Source organism: Alligator mississippiensis, chromosome 5 (genome assembly GCF_030867095.1).
Source record: "Alligator mississippiensis isolate rAllMis1 chromosome 5, rAllMis1, whole genome shotgun sequence".
In the NCBI taxonomy this organism is placed as follows: domain Eukaryota; kingdom Metazoa; phylum Chordata; order Crocodylia; family Alligatoridae; genus Alligator; species Alligator mississippiensis.
Window position 1 is genome coordinate 105,948,608 of NC_081828.1, and position 15,667 is coordinate 105,964,274.

At 44.7% G+C, this 15,667-nt stretch overlaps 1 long non-coding RNA gene across 1 annotated transcript in view; it reads right to left on the reverse strand.

The window, feature by feature from the left end:
• Positions 1-15,094, reverse strand: part of LOC132250857 (uncharacterized) — a 40,320-nt gene extending 25,226 nt beyond the window's left edge. The window contains exon 1 of the long non-coding RNA XR_009462514.1: positions 14,904-15,094. This is a non-coding gene — a long non-coding RNA (uncharacterized LOC132250857). The remainder of the gene's footprint in view (positions 1-14,903) is intronic.
• Positions 15,095-15,667: the final 573 nt, after the last annotated feature.

Below are 15,667 nucleotides of genomic sequence, written 5' to 3' on the forward strand. Positions count from 1 at the left end.
GTTACCCCAAGCCTCAGTTCTTCAGCGCAGGCCCCTCTAGTTGTCTGGTTCTAATCCCGGTCCTAGTGACTTTCATTTCCAGTAACTTTAACTCCTTTCGCTTCTACTTCCTTACCTTAACCTTTCCCCAGGTATCCCAAGTACACGAAGCACATGCATTCATACACATTACAACACCCAACTTAGGAACTCACCTGTGTGTATGTGTAGGTGGGTGGTATGTGTGTGAATTAGTGAATACACACACACACACACACACACATATATATACACATATATAGATATCATTGTGTGTGTGTGGTATATGAATTAGTAATCCATTTATGTGTATTGGATGTGCAGGTGTTGGCAACTGATTCTGTCTAAATGTGGTGTGTGTAGCATATATGTGCTTAAACTGGTGATAGGTGTGCATGAATCTAGACTGGTTATTTTGAATTTGTGTGTATCTGAGTTGCTAGTGTGTGTGTGTGTGTAATATATATGGCATTGTGTGCATGATATACGAATTAGTAATCTGTGTCTATCTTTTGGGGTGTATAGTGTATGTGCTTGAATTGGCGTTAAGTATGCATGTGCCTAGGCTGGTTTGGATGTGTATGCACCTAATTGATTTGTGTGTGTTTTGTATATGTGCAATAGTGTCACATCATCCTGTCTAACAGCACAATATTGAGATGCTGAGAGTTGGCCTGATCCCCCAGGGCAACATTTCCAGTGAGCTTAATGAGCTCCACAACTTAGTCATGCAAAGGTATCTTCTGTATCAGGTTTAAATTTCCCACCTTTTAGTTTCATTGCATATACTCTTATATTTCTAATTTCCTCAAGTCATAATGCACATTCCCAGTCTTACCTTCTCTAGACCAATAATTATTTTATTTTCATATCACTATATACCTTATATACATACGTTTTACACATATTACCAGCTGATAACTTTCTTAGGTAAGTAACAGCAATCTCTTTAATTCCTTTCATGAGAGTTTTTCCATGCCTTTGATCTTTCTGTTATCTTCATTTCTGAACCTCCTCTAGTTCAAAATATGTCTTTTTCTGAGATAAACACTGTATAGTATTCAGATGAGGTCATACCACTGATTTATGCAAAGGCATTATAATAATCTTTGTACTATTTACCATTCCATCCTTTATGCACCCCAATACCTTTTCTTTCTTTCTTACTTTCTTTCTTGGTGGGGATGAAGGATGTGGGTGTGGCAATGCTTGGAGTGGGGCCTATGCCCTGCTGCCACTTGCCCAGCTGGGGTGGGGGTGGGGTGCATGCAATGCAGGTATATCTCACTCCAGACAGCAGCAGGGCATAGCCCCCACTCCCAGTGCTGCCACACCCATATCAGTGCTGGAAGTGGGGACTCCACGCTACCGTCGCTTGCCCCCTTCCACACAGAGTGAGCTGCACTCCCATCTCCCCCCTCACCCTGCCCCAGCTGGGCAAGAGGCAGCAGGGCATAAGCCCAGCTTCCAGCACTGCTGCGCCTGCCTCCCATGCTCCCCCACCCCCTCCCTGAGTAATGTGTCCCCCTGCCCCAGCTGCCTGTTTAGTCTATGGCCGAATCTCTGAAGTGGCCAAATCTTTTCCAAAGCTTTTCTGAATCGATTTGGATGGTTCAAATTGATTTGGAGCTTTTAATTGGTCTCCCAATTTGATTCAGATTTGGAGGTTCAGTCCCTGAATCAGGCCGAATTTCCTCTGAATTGAATTGGCTACTGAAGCTTCGCACTGCCCTAGTGGATAGATAGCTGTCTCAACAGCTTCAAGAAAAGGGTAATGATTAACAGGTAAGAATGATAGGTTATTTCAAGCAAAAGGGTAATGATTAACATGTAAGAATGGTCAGAGATTTTGAGTGGAATCCCAAAGGGGTATGTCTTGAGACTGGTGCTTTTGTATATGTTTATTAATGATTTGGATGCTGCCATAGAAAGCGTCTTGACCAAGTTTGCAGATGACATGAAACTGGGAAGGATTGTGAACATGTTGGAGTAAGTGAGCACAATTCAGAAGGATTTCAAAAGATTGGAAAATTGGGCTAGAGCTAATAGGATAAAGTTCAGTGCAGACAAAAACCTGGCACTATACCTCAGGAAGAATAATCAAAAACACAAATATAAAATAGGTGAGACATGGCTGAATGGCAGCACTATGGAAAAGGATTTGGGAGTCTAGGTATGTCACAGACTCCATATGAGTCTGCAGTGTGAGGCATAAAAAAAGTGAATGTGGTTTTTGAATACATTAATAGAAGCATTAGGTACAAGACAGTCAGGGACAGTGTCTCTCTACTTAGCACTGGTTAGGTCTCATCTGGAGTACTGTGTGAAGTTCTGGGGTCCACATTTTAAAAAGGATGTGGAGAAGTTAGAGAGGCATGCAGTACTTCCCAGAGGTGGGCAGCCAAGATGATAAAGGGCTTTGAAGGCAAGTCATATGAGGAGAGGCTGAAGGAGCTAGGCATGTTCAGCTTGCGGAAAAGGTGCTTGAAGAGGAGACATGATTGGAGTCTTCAAGTACTTGAAGGGGTGCCATGTGTCATGACCCAAAGGTCTGATTTTTTTTGTGTGTGTGCTTCGGCACTAAGAATTATCCCCGTGGGTTTACAACTTCGTTGCGCGGAGGAGTTCTGCTGCGCGGAGAACCCGCGTGCAGGGAAGTTTTCCCACCACTTTGCAGCGATCTTTGCAGGGTGCATTTCCTTTGCAGCACAGAAATGCACGGTGCAAAGGTTTCCCGCTCGTCGTATGCAAATTCGTGCCCCGCAATTGGCTAGTGCTAAATTATTCACACGTGGCGGCTAGCGATTGGCCTGCTAGCCATATAAGAGGCTTGAGCAGTTTCCGCCCAAGCCGAACAGGACTCCGCATCCATCTCGTGGGGACTCTGGGTGTGCGCGGCAGGGTAATAGAAACCCTGTGTGTCGCTCAGAGGAGTTTGGCGGCCTGATCCACCGCCCACCTCTTCCCGTCCTCGAACAGAGCCTACTATAGGACGTAACGACGAGTTTAATGCGCGCTTGTCCTGGACATCCGGAGTTTGTCTGCGTGGAGCCTAGCAACCTCCACGTGTGTTCGTGTTCTGTCTGCGTGGAGCCTTGCAACCTCCACATGTGTTCGTGTTTTTTGTTGTAACTGCAACTCAAGCAAGTTCTCAGCCTACACCACGACCATCTCGGTGTAAGTAAAACAATCTTAAAATCAACCGTTACGTGTCTGTGCCTAATTCTAGCTTGGCGCCCGCGCTCTCCGATCCGGCCTGCCCGGGCTACTGGCCACAGCCCGCATGCAGAGCGACGTAAGCGACCCGGGGTCAGACCCGGTGCGCACACCATGAAGAAGAGGGAAAGCACTTTTTTTCTCCTGCTGCAGAAAGGAGGATGAGGACCAATGGCTTGAAGTTGCAGCAAAGTAAGTTTAGATTGGAAATCTGGAAAAAACTTCTTCACTGTTAGAATAGTAAGCCAGTGGAATAGATTGCCAAAGGAAGTTGTTCATCACTGGAGGTGTTCAAAAAGAGGTTGGACAGTCGCTGGTCAGGAATGATCTCGGCATAGCTTTGCCTATATTCTACTAAGGACTTATGGGCTTTGCTGGTTGCCCCTGACCCTCCCCCCCACATCTTCTGTGTGTGTCAGGGTGTTTTTGAGCCTTCCTCAGAGCCTTCCTCAGAGGTGTTTGTTACAGCCATGACTGGGGACTTTGAGTGGGGTGTGCCAATGCTGCTGCTGGGACCATATCTGAAGGGTCAGGCTAGAGGGTCTTTCTCTTCTACTCAGGAAGGCCAATCACCATATTTGGGACCAGGAAGGAATTTTAACTCTTGGTCAGATTGGTATGGACTGTGGTAATTTTTGCCTTTCTTTGTAGCAGATGGCTGGGCCCTCACCCAGGAAATCGTGAGCAAATATTGACAACATTTCATAAAAGCAGGACATTGGCTACCATGGCTCTTTGCTTTACCTGTGGCATGTTAGGGTGCTAGGTTTATGTTGTGTCAGGGTTGATAGTAATCTGATGTAGAATTTAGATTACAGTTTGTATAAACAGGTTTTAATGGGGATGATACTGCCTTAGATAGGGGTCTGGACTAGGTGAGCTCTGGAGATCCTTTCCAGCTCTACTTCAATATAATTCTATTATATGATTCATTTTAATATTTATTTTTTTACCAGATAAAATAGGAAACTACCTATATTTATTTAGGTATTTATTTATTTTTATAAATACATATTTATGTTTTTATTTTTTTATATTTTTTTTATCAAATAAAATAGGAAACTACCTTACCAACTAATGATCAGTTAGAGATAGTCAAGTTAGAAGCTAGAGTTCAAAGCAAGAAATAATTTTTATTGAATACGTATCAAATACTAAAGTGGAAATTAAACAACTTTATTCTTCATTTTTGTGTTTAATGTTGAATTGTTTTGTTTTCAATAATTACATTTTGGAAATCTGTTTTCTTCCAGTGTCACTTTCTTTTTATTCATAATTAAATAAATCTAATGGTGTTCAACGCCGATAAATGCAAGGTTCTCCACCTTGGGAAAAAAAAACCCGCAGCATCCTTATAGGTTCGGCAGTGCTATGTTGGCTAGCACTACGGAAGAAAGAGACTTGGGGGTCATCATTGACCACAAGATGAACATGAGCCTGCAATGCGATGCTGCGGCTAGTAAAGCGACCAAAACGCTGGCTTGCATCCGTAGATGCTTCTCAAGCAAATCCCGGGATGTCATTCTCCCCCTGTACTCGGCCTTAGTGAGGCCGCAGCTGGAGTACTGCGTCCAGTTTTGGGCTCCACAATTCAAAAAGGATGTGGAGAAGCTTGAGAGAGTCCAATGAAGAGCCACGCGCATGATCAGAGGTCAGGGAAGCAAACCCTACGATGACAGGCTGAGAGCCCTGGGGCTCTTTAGCCTGGAAAAGCGCAGGCTCAGGGGTGATCTGATGGCCACCTACAAGTTTATAGGGGTGACCACCAGTATCTGGGGGAACGTTTGTTCGCCAGAGCGCCCCAAGGGATGACGAGGTCGAATGGTCACAAACTACTACAAGATCGTTTCAGGCTGGACGTAAGGAAGAATTTCTTTACTGTCTGAGCCCCCAAGGTCTGGAACAGCTTGCCACCGGAGGTTGTTCAAGCGCCTTCATTGAACACCTTCAAGATGAAACTAGATGCTTATCTTGCTGGGATCCTATGACCCCAGCTGACTTCCTGCCCTTTGGGCGGGGGGCTGGACTCGATGATCTTCCGAGGTCCCTTCCAGCCCTAATGTCTATGAAATCAAAATTTTAGATTATTACATGGATCAAGAATTCAGGCCCTAACTAGTTCTTCATCATGTATTTTGAAAGTTGTACTACTTTACTACACTACATGACAATAAACTGATTTCATATTGTCCATTAAAATTGGTAGCAGTTTTTCAAAAAGGTAGGTAGGGTACTATTTGTGTATATATGTATGCATGGATGTGTATGCAAAAAAAAGTTTCAAGAAGTCTCCAGATCTTGCAGTAGTAAAGTTTCAACTTTACCCATGTACTATGATACTGACTTTTAATGGACAATGGGTAGTTAACTTGATTCATGTGTCATTTCCTTTTAAAGATTTGTAGACTTGATTTCAATTGGTAGGCAACAAAGTGCTATTGCAATTAGTCTAATGGGTTTGTTTTTCTAAATATTGGATTTATTTTTTTTTTTTAGTTCCAAATACAAAGCATGTCCTTTAGACATTTCCTGGTAGGAAAATTACCTTTTTTTGTGGGAAAACTCACTAGAAGATTGAACTCTCTCTTTCTTTCAACGAAAACAAACAAACAAACTAAAAATCCCTCTGGCTAGTGATTCTGTTTGATTAGATAAGTTTTATAAACAGCTTAGTTGAGCTGAGCCCTTTAACATTTTTCATGTCTTTTCACCATGTGCATTGCTTTTGGTTAATAGGAAATTTTAGTCCCTTGTGAAGAACAGTACTTTCCTATATCATTCATATTATTTCCATTTCATTTTTTCAGAAAAGAAGAAAAGGAAAGAGAGAAAATGTCTCTCTCTTTCAAATTCAATTTGAGACATTTTTTGCTTGATGAAATGGGTATTTGCATAAACAGTTGTCACTGGAGATGGTGTCTAAATTTGCACTGTATAACTTGACAGCATTACTTTACAATCTACAAATTCTATTCAATGAATTCTACCTGCATCATAGTATTTATGTGATTTTCAGTTCCTATTTATCTTAAATTACAAATAAATTATGCTTTTAACCATGCATGCAGCGATTCAGTGGTATAGAAAGAGTATGGAATAAACAATAATAGTTGTCAATATGTCAGATGAGCAAACTGCACAATGGAATGACAGAACTCACTTGCAAGGGCTTTATCTCTCTATTCAATAAATATTATATTTAAGCAATATGTCCTTTTTCTATGCTGGAAGAATGTTTTAATGGGATCCCTTAATGCAAATGCAGAGGTGAGAAATATACAAACCTGGTCATGTCCAGGAATCTATCAAGAAAACCAAATGAAATGCATAAGAAAACAGGTGTGATTTTTTTAATTGATTCTTTGGTGGGGTCATTGATTGTTTTGAAACTATGGGTATACACGTGTTCTTTGTTATCACGATGTCAGTGGTTTGATCATGTTCCATTAACTTTATTGGATTTAGTGAAAAAATGGCCAAACATAGCTACAAAATATATATTCTAAGTCTGAAACATTTTACTTAGATATAAAAATACTTAAACAAGTAGCCTCAGTCAGGGTATTTACTATATGGGCAAATCGAATGCATACTATCTAAGGTGAATGTGGTTTGTGGAACAGTAAGTATTAGCAAGTTATATGAATATAATACTCACTTAGCTCCTTCAGCACATACTCACAGAAGGTGGTCTTGTGTATACATTTATAAATGGTACAGAGTGGATTTCTACCACTCTCAGAACATATTTTATATACTTTTTATGTAAGTGCTTCTCTATAACAGTTCCATTTATAACTGGAATTGAAATATTCATATTTCAAAGTACTGAAATCATATATGTCACTCATTTTACCTCACTAATGATGACATTTCACTGTATTGCAGTTAACTTCTGTAGGATCATAGAAATGTAAGGCTGAAAGGGACCACATAAGGTCATCTTGTTCAGCCCCCAATTTAAGACAGGATCATTCCCAACTAAATCATCCTAGCCAGCTGTCTGTCTTATCTACTTAAGAACTTATTCATCTGCACTGATTTCTGGCAGTGGGCAAGATCCTTAATAGTAGTAAAAAATGTACATGCCCAAAAGTACATCAACAAAAGTATGCACACTAATATGTAGCATCACCACTTTCTAACTTGTCTGTGGAAACCAAATGCATGTGTAAAACGTAGATTGGGAGAAGCACTTACACTGTCCTACAGGATGCGGGACCAGAAACCAATGGGCACATCCAGATGAGCCTGCACGTGCCTCTTGCAGTATCTCAAACCCCTTTTAGATGCTGCAAGAAGCATGTGTGGGAATGGGAAAGGTTCCCCCCGCTGCAAGTTTTCAATGCAGGGGCAAAATTAGACCTCTGGATAACCAGGGGTAAAAAAAAAATGAAAAAAAAACAAAAACAGGGCAGGGCACGGTCCCAGACTGTGCCCTGAGGCAACCAGAGGCTGGGTCCTCCACAGAGACATCTTTGTGGTTGGCCCTCACCCTGATGCTGAAGCACGCTGCCAGCAGCAGAACTCCAGTGCCAGTAAGTAAGGGGTTGGGGAGGCTGGAGGAGGGGGGAGGGGGTCATGGGGGGATCCCCACTGAACCCGCCCACTCCCCTAGCCCCCCGATCCCTTCCCCACCCAGCCCCTGCCTGCCTCCCAAGCCCCCCCATCCCTGCCCTACCCAGCTTCATCCCCTGCCCACTCCCCCAGCACCCTGATCACTACCCCCCACCCTAGCATTCCCACAATTAAAAAAACAAAAGACAAGCCCCAGCACTTACTGGCAGCTCTAGCTGCCCATCTGAGTCACTGGGGCCTTGTCTGCACAGCAGGAATAGGTGACAGCCACAGCAGCCCAGGGGGGCGGGGGGGGTCTTTGCCAGGAGGTGCCAGAGTCCCCACAGTCTCTGCTTCTCTGGTGAGTACAGGCTTTTTTTTTTTTTCTTTTAAATGCCAGAGCCTGGGATTCGGGGGGCAGCCATGTAGGGGCTGGAGATACAAAGAGAGCAGGGGCCAGGTGGGGCAGCCACTGGGGATCTTGGGGAGTGTGGGGGTAGGACTGGGTGGGCCAGACATTGGCAGGGCGGGGCTGCAGGAGCCCACAGGGGATGGTGCCAGGTGGGGCAGCAAGCAGGGGGCTAGGCTGGGGCACATGAGCCCTGCATAGGGGGTGATAGCCCCTGCAGGGGGCCATTTGTCACCTGTTGGGGGGGCTATAACCCCTGGTGGGGAGCTGTAGCCCCTATGGAGGGCGACAAAACAAATAGGTATTTAGAATTAATTTTATTATGATGATAGAGACACTGCTAGGCATCCAAATTGCTTTAACATTGTAGATATATCAATAAAACATGCCAACTGATCGCTGTCTCTCACTTATATATATTGTGATCTTTTGTTTTAATCATGGAGGAACATGGATTTCAGGGTGTTCTACAGAGTGACATTGGGATTTTTTTTTTTTTATTAGGGATTTTTCAAGTTTTCCAATAAAGAACACCAGAATTTCTGCTAGGGAGGCCAGTGACAGGACCCTGCCTGCTCAGACTTGGCAACTTGGACCCAACCAAAGGTGGCTGACCTTCTGGCCAATTTGGGCCAGGAGGACATGCTTTGACAGTTCAAAGCAGGTCATCACACTGGGAACATCTTCAGGATGATAGCTACCCAGATGGCCAGGGAGGGGCACACATGGCAGTAGTGCCGCAAAAAGGCCAACCCTGCAGCCACAGACCACTGGCAACTGGCCCAGAGGGGCAGATGCCTCTACTGGCTGTGCAGTCCCCATGCAGGTCTGGCAGGTCACAGCCAGGCAGCAGCCCCCACTGCCAGACTGCTGCAGTGGATAAAGGGCGCAGGGGACTCTCAGGGCTGCTTCAGCAGTCCAGCTGGCACAAGGTATAGTGTCCCCAGGTACCAATTGCCTGGGCCCCAGAAGCTCCTGACAGTAAGTAGCCCTGAGCTACCTGCCAGGGCAGCTTTTTGAACTGCTGGGGCCAGGACAGGGCACCTTTTTATACTGCTGGAGACAGCACAGGTGCTGGCTCCCGGCTCTTTCTCCCCCTGGCTGCCGGTTTGGGAGGAGCCAAGCAGTGGCACAATTTGCTGCACAACAAAGTGCATGGCCAAGCACGTGCACTGAGACAAAAAGCCCTGGCTCAAATTTGCACTGCTTCTATTTGAGCTGCTGCAAGTGCACATGATTGCATGTGTGAATGTACCCCATGAATCCAGCTAACAGATAAGAAGTCCCAGAAACCTTGGAGGTACTTTTTATTAGACCAACTAACTTGATACTGATCATCTAAAATATATCACTGTCACAGCGGGGTCCTCTCAGGAGGGCCGTGATCTCCTCGAGGTCCCTCGCTCCGTGTCAAGGCCGGCCCAAGGCACCCTCTTATTCTCGCCACCACGTCTTTGATGTTTGTATATATATAGTTGGGAGGCTGCCTATGACTCCCTGGGCACGGCTACTCAGGACCTCTGTCCCCGCGGTTCTTCCGGACCCCTGCGGTCTCCCGGTATGACGGGTGCTCCCCAAGCACCCTAGCCTTAGGGGCGGTAGGAGCCATGCGCAGCCTATAATACCACGCCCCAAGCCTCACTGATGTGAGACACTTTGTTGTGTCTGCACGCCCGCTTCCCGGGCCCTTTTTCTATGATCTAGCCCACTCTTGGGCCTTCCCTACAATAGGCTAGTCCCCTCTGGGACATCCTCTTGATCCACCGGTCTTTTAGGCCCACCGCACCACCACCCTCTCTGGTACGGGCTCACTGCGCTGCTACACCCGTCCTCTCGGGGGCAACCACAGCACCTTGTCCTTCTCTGGGTTTTCTGCGGTGCTAGCCTGTTACTGGGCTCCTCAGTATGGCCCCTCTCAGGCTCCTCAGTCATCACCCCTCCCTGGGGTTGGGGTCTATGCACCCCGCAAGCGACGCCCTTGCTGGCATCTGCTGTGCCTGTCCTGGGCTTCCTAATATGGCGCTCCCCCTCTTCAGGGTTCACCGTGCCCACCTTGGGCTCCCTGATAGAAATCGCCCCTCTCTGGGGCTGGGGTCTACATACCCCACACACAACCCGGGGTCTGTGTCCCCCATCTGCAACCCACTGGGTGCACCCGCAACCCACTGGTTGCGCTCCTCACTGTGAGCTGCGCCCGCACTGGCGCTGCACCCACACTGGCGCTGGGGTCCCCATACCACTGGGGTACTTATAAGGATACTGCGCCCTCTTGGCACTAGACTGCGCCCTCACTGGCACTGGGGCCCCACACTCTCTGGGGTCCCTATGAGGCTCAGCCGCTCTTCTCTGAGCTTAACTGACCTCACAACTCTGCCCTGTAACTCTCAGGGCCTAGCGCGCCCTCACCGGCGCCGGGGCCTCACACTCCCTTGTGAGTCCCCGATGAGGCTTCCTCCAACCCCTACAGCCTCACCCAAACCTCCAGTTGTAATACCAACACTAACCAAACAAAACACAAGCCTCCTGGCTGTAACTTAACTTAAGGCTGCCTGGCTGCAATAACATAGGTCCTGCACCACAAAGCCACCATCCTTCAGCCTGCTCAAGCATTACTCGTATCTTAACCCCATAAGCTCCTACCTCGCTGGTAGGGAACTACCAGCCTGGCCTCAGCCCTGGGCTTTATAAGGGCCAGGCCCTGCCCCCTACAGACAGCTGGCTCCCCTTAGTTGCTCCGGCAACCTGCAGCTGTGCTTGTTACCCTGGCAACCCGCAGCTGTGCTCAACTGGCTCTGCCAGGGCTCTCTCCCTGGCAGTTTCTCCTCTCTAGGAGCAGGCACTGAGGTGCCCTGCAACAATCACATTTACCTAAAGAACCTTGTCTGCCTATGTCCTTAGCCTAACATGGCTACAACCAACATCCCAGAAACCTTGGATGCATACACTAACCAATAAAGAAATAGAGTGTTTCTTTGTTCTTATGTCCTAAAGCCATTTTCTAAAATGACACAGCATCTATGATGTTCCTCTTAGGAAAAAACCTCACATTCTTCAAAGGGAGCAGAGGAAACATTCCCTGCCTTCCCAATCTGCTCCTTGCAAAAGAAGCAGTGATTTGATTTTCCCTTTTGAACCCAGTAGATTTTCTAAAATCTGCACAGCATTTTGGAAGCTACCAAACAATCAGGGTCAGTCTCCTGAAGTCCTAGTGAGTGGAGGCAGTCAGGCTGTCCCATTTGCCAGCTCATACCCCAGAAAAGATGAATTAGGATCACCAGGTGTTTGGTACTATGTTAATATTCCATCAGTTCTTTTTTTAATTACCTAATTAGCTAGCACCATAGATTAGTAGTTAATCAGAGCCATTGTGTATTTGCAGACAGGCAGTGGAGTCACAACCCCCCCAGTCAGGACAATACACTGGTTACCAATAAATTGTTCAAAAGTTTTAAAAGCCATTGTGTACTTGCACATGGGGCAAAAAGCCTCCTGTTGTCTGTTTTCTGAAGTGGTCTATTGAATAGTACAGTGAACTTTGGGGGACTGGAGGGGGTTAAGTTTATCACAGAGCCCTTCAGTCACATGCAAGTTGTTGAAATGTAGTAACACTCTTAAATCTGAAATTAGGGTAATTTTTCCTTGATTTCAAGTGAAGCAGGATTAGGTCTTTGTACCAGACTGTTCAGTCAATTAAGTACATCTCTAGACTGCCCTTGTTTTGTTTCCTTGCAGTGCAGTAAAGAACTTGCCTGAGCTGGGGAAAATCACTTCCCCAGCTGGGTAACCATTAAGAGCAGTTACAAGTATGCAAACATTCTACATTTTGGGGTAAAGGGGAGAGAGAAGGCAGCACATTCAGGGGTGAATGAAATCAAATAAGGCTTGTTAAGTGAAGCTGCTGAGCTCCATAAGATCCAGTGCTGTGTGTAGGTGTAAATTAGGAAGCAAAATCTTGTATGACATATTTTAATAGCACTCCACTTTCTTCATCTGAAGGCTTTTGTGGAGAAAAAAAATAACAAAACAAGTGGACCGTCTTTTTTGGTATCTGCAATCTATAATATCTACTTCTGCCATCCTGCATTCTCCAAAGTGATTTTAGAGGCATCTAATGCAGTAAGCGGCTGCTTACATTCAAACGTATTTTGTAGTGTTCTGATGCAACCAGTGTGTTTTGCAAACCAAGTTTGAATTTTCCTGAGACTTAGGTTAGTTCTCAGCTCCGACCCAAACACTCTCCAGAATTGCCTAGTTCATTCAAAAATAACGTTGAGATGAAATTTCAATTTAAGTACACAGGGGAGTGTTTGCATTACACTATTGAATCTGAACCTGGCATATGGTTTTGTTTCCAGAACTAAAATAGTTATGTTTGCCTGGTCTTGAAGGCTTACAGCACTGGATGATGGAAAGTAATGATAGGAGATGATTTTTCCTTATTTCTGTGTCAGAACTCCTCCATAACCTTATTCCTTTTAAAACGTCAAGTCTTTCTACACTGCATCTGCCACCATGAGTCATCCTAAATTTCTACCTTGCTCAGATTTATAAACTACATCTCTAGAAGCATTTATTTCTTTTTCAAGTAACAAAATAAATTTGTAAAAACACAAAACAACCACTTGACAGTACTGTGCCTTGTGGCTCCTAACTTGTGACATCTGTATTTATATTGAAATCTCCTCATAACATGGACTTTATACAGTGCCAGTTAAGGGATGGGGAAAGAAAAAGTACAAGTGAATAACTCAAATCTAATAAAATTTGGGAAGTACTAAAGTCTTCCATGTTAAAAGGGTATAAAGTAAGTGGCTAAGTTGGGCCTTAAATAGTTGCCATCCCTTTTCTTTCCTTTTTTTTCTGGAGGCAAGGCTCCTGTCATGTGCTTCATTCTCATTCAGTGCAGATTGATTCCCCCTCTTCTTCCTCACTGATCAACTACATAGTAGATGATCAGCTAGCTAGTTGAGTGTGGCAGAGGGAGGCACTAAACCTCCAAACTGGGGTGAGCAGAGACAGCTCTGTCATCCCATTCTCAAACCCCACCCACCCTGCTGCTTTCAAAGGTTTGCTGTTTTGTGTAAATTAGGAGGAAAGACCAAGCTGAGACACAGGCAGTGTTCAACAGATTTTCTTTATTAAATGCAGGAAAAGTTTGGCAACCACAAATTTTATACTGAGGCCCATCTCTTCCTCATGCCACAACACAGTCTCCCACACCCTTATGTGCCCCTTCAGGCCGGCTCCAAACTCCCCCAAAAGAAAACACCTGTTCTGCTTCCTCCTGACCTAAATAGAGGTGCTTAAAGTAAAGCTTAAAAGTTAGAGCACTTGTGCTGCAGGCTTCTTGAACCCCTGTACTTAGCCAGAGATTCTATAACTTCTCAGGCTGGGCTCCTGTTGCATTTTCCATTGTTCTGTTTAATCTGGAGGGCTTGCTCCTGTACCATTAAGATGGTAGTGATGGACTATATCAATTGGTTCCCTTGTATAAATTCATAGAAAACTTTGATTAGCATGTTGAACTAAAAGGTGCGGGTAATAATTAGGGAAGTCCAGGTCTAGATTCCTCATTTAATCAATTCTGGAGAGGAAAACCCAGTGAAAAATTCAAATATGGATTCATGTTCATATTCTGAAAAGAATAAAGCATAAGTGACGTGTACATGCCCCCCCCGCCCCCCCCCCCAAGATGGGCCCTTGCTGGCCAGGGCATGGGGGTGCTGAGAGAAGCACTGGCCAGTGCCCCCCTAAGATTGGTGCCCACCGGGGAGTGGGGGTGCTAAGAGAAGCACTGGCTGCACTTCCAGTTGGCGATCAGCCGCTGCAGGACTCCCAGACTCAGGAGGCATCAGTCGCCCATGAAACAAAGTTTAGGAACCTTGGGATCTGAAGTGTTGGTTTTATTCTTGACCACTTTTTGAACATACATGCCATAATGAAGATGTAGTTATTGTCATAATAGTACTTTTACATAATTTTCTCTATGAATATAAACATGTTGTACAAAGAAAATTAAGTGTCATTATCTTTAGGGTTAAAGAATTGAAAATGGACATTTTCCAACTGTGTTAAAAGAAGAGGCAAATTTCAAAGCTTTACTCAATATGACTGTCTTCTTTGGTTACATTAGTGCTTACCCTTATTTTGAACATGAAGTGAGGCAGAGAAGTGTGAAGTGACTTGCTCAAGGTTACACACCAAATCAGTGACAGAGACAGCAAAAGACCTCTAGTGTCCTGACTTCCTACTAAGTATCTTGTCCACAGCACACTAAAGATTTGCAAACAGAACGGAAAGCTCAGGAGGTAGAACTTCTGTTTTTGAAACAAGAGAATGAAATGATTGATTCCTTTTCAGCTACATCTGATATACATCAGATGTTAAATGATTCCCAGAGGATATTGTTGAAGATTTTTCTTCCATTCTTCAGCTCCAGCTTGTGCCATAAAGGGAATTTAATGGAAGATAATAGCTTAGATGTTAATTTAATCATTTTTCATAGAACAGCTCAAGGAGAACTAAAAACTGAATTCTTTTACAAGGATATTGCTAAGTCTGAAAGGGGGATGGGAGAAAGTTTGAATGTCACAGAGGGATAAGTTAAAGTGTATTTCAGTTTCAAAGAGTAATCTATTCATGTTTTGCTTATTGTTCAACCACGTGTTAACCTTCCTATGTAGTAGATAAAAAATATACTTACACATCATTTAGATCCAATTTCAGGGTTGTTGGTTGTAGTCAGGATGGTCTAGGGACATAGGCAAGCAAGGCTCTTCTTTTATTAGACCAACTAAAATACTTGGGAAAAGTTCTTTGGAAGCTTTCAGCCACAAATACCCTTCTTCAGGTATTGGGAGACTGCTGCTGTTATGTGTTCTCCAAGATAGAAAAGAAGCTAAAGTACAACAAGAAGTCTGTAAAAATGCAAATGACTGGACTTTGGAAGACAAAGGGTAGAGATAGAAGGGGAGCGGGGGGTTGAGGAGGGGGAAGGGAGGGAAATGTCTGAAGGGATTCAAGTGGTCAGCTTGAGACAGGTTACCTGGTATGTCAGATGTCAGGCAGGTTGTAATATGTCATAAATCCAATGTCTATATTAAGTCCATAGTTTTTTTTGTATCCAGTAGATTTATGAACCTTGTCTGCCTAGGTTAAGTTTAATGAATTCTGAGATTTTATACATGTATAATATTATAAAAAGCCTTAGTCTGTCTGCCTGCCCATAATACTTTATTCACACTCTGATTGTTGGTTGTCTGAAACAACCAATCAGAATGCTCCAAGAACATTCTGGACAGGAGGCAGTGGCAGCATGCTGCCATGATGGTGGGGATGAAGCAGTGCTGGCCTTGTTCCCTCCCCCCCTCCCTGCTCCCTACAGGTGGTGGTGGCACAGGGTGCTGGCTGAAGGGGATGGAGGGGATGGCAGGGCAAGGTCCCCCCTCTACTTCTGGGAGTCAGTGG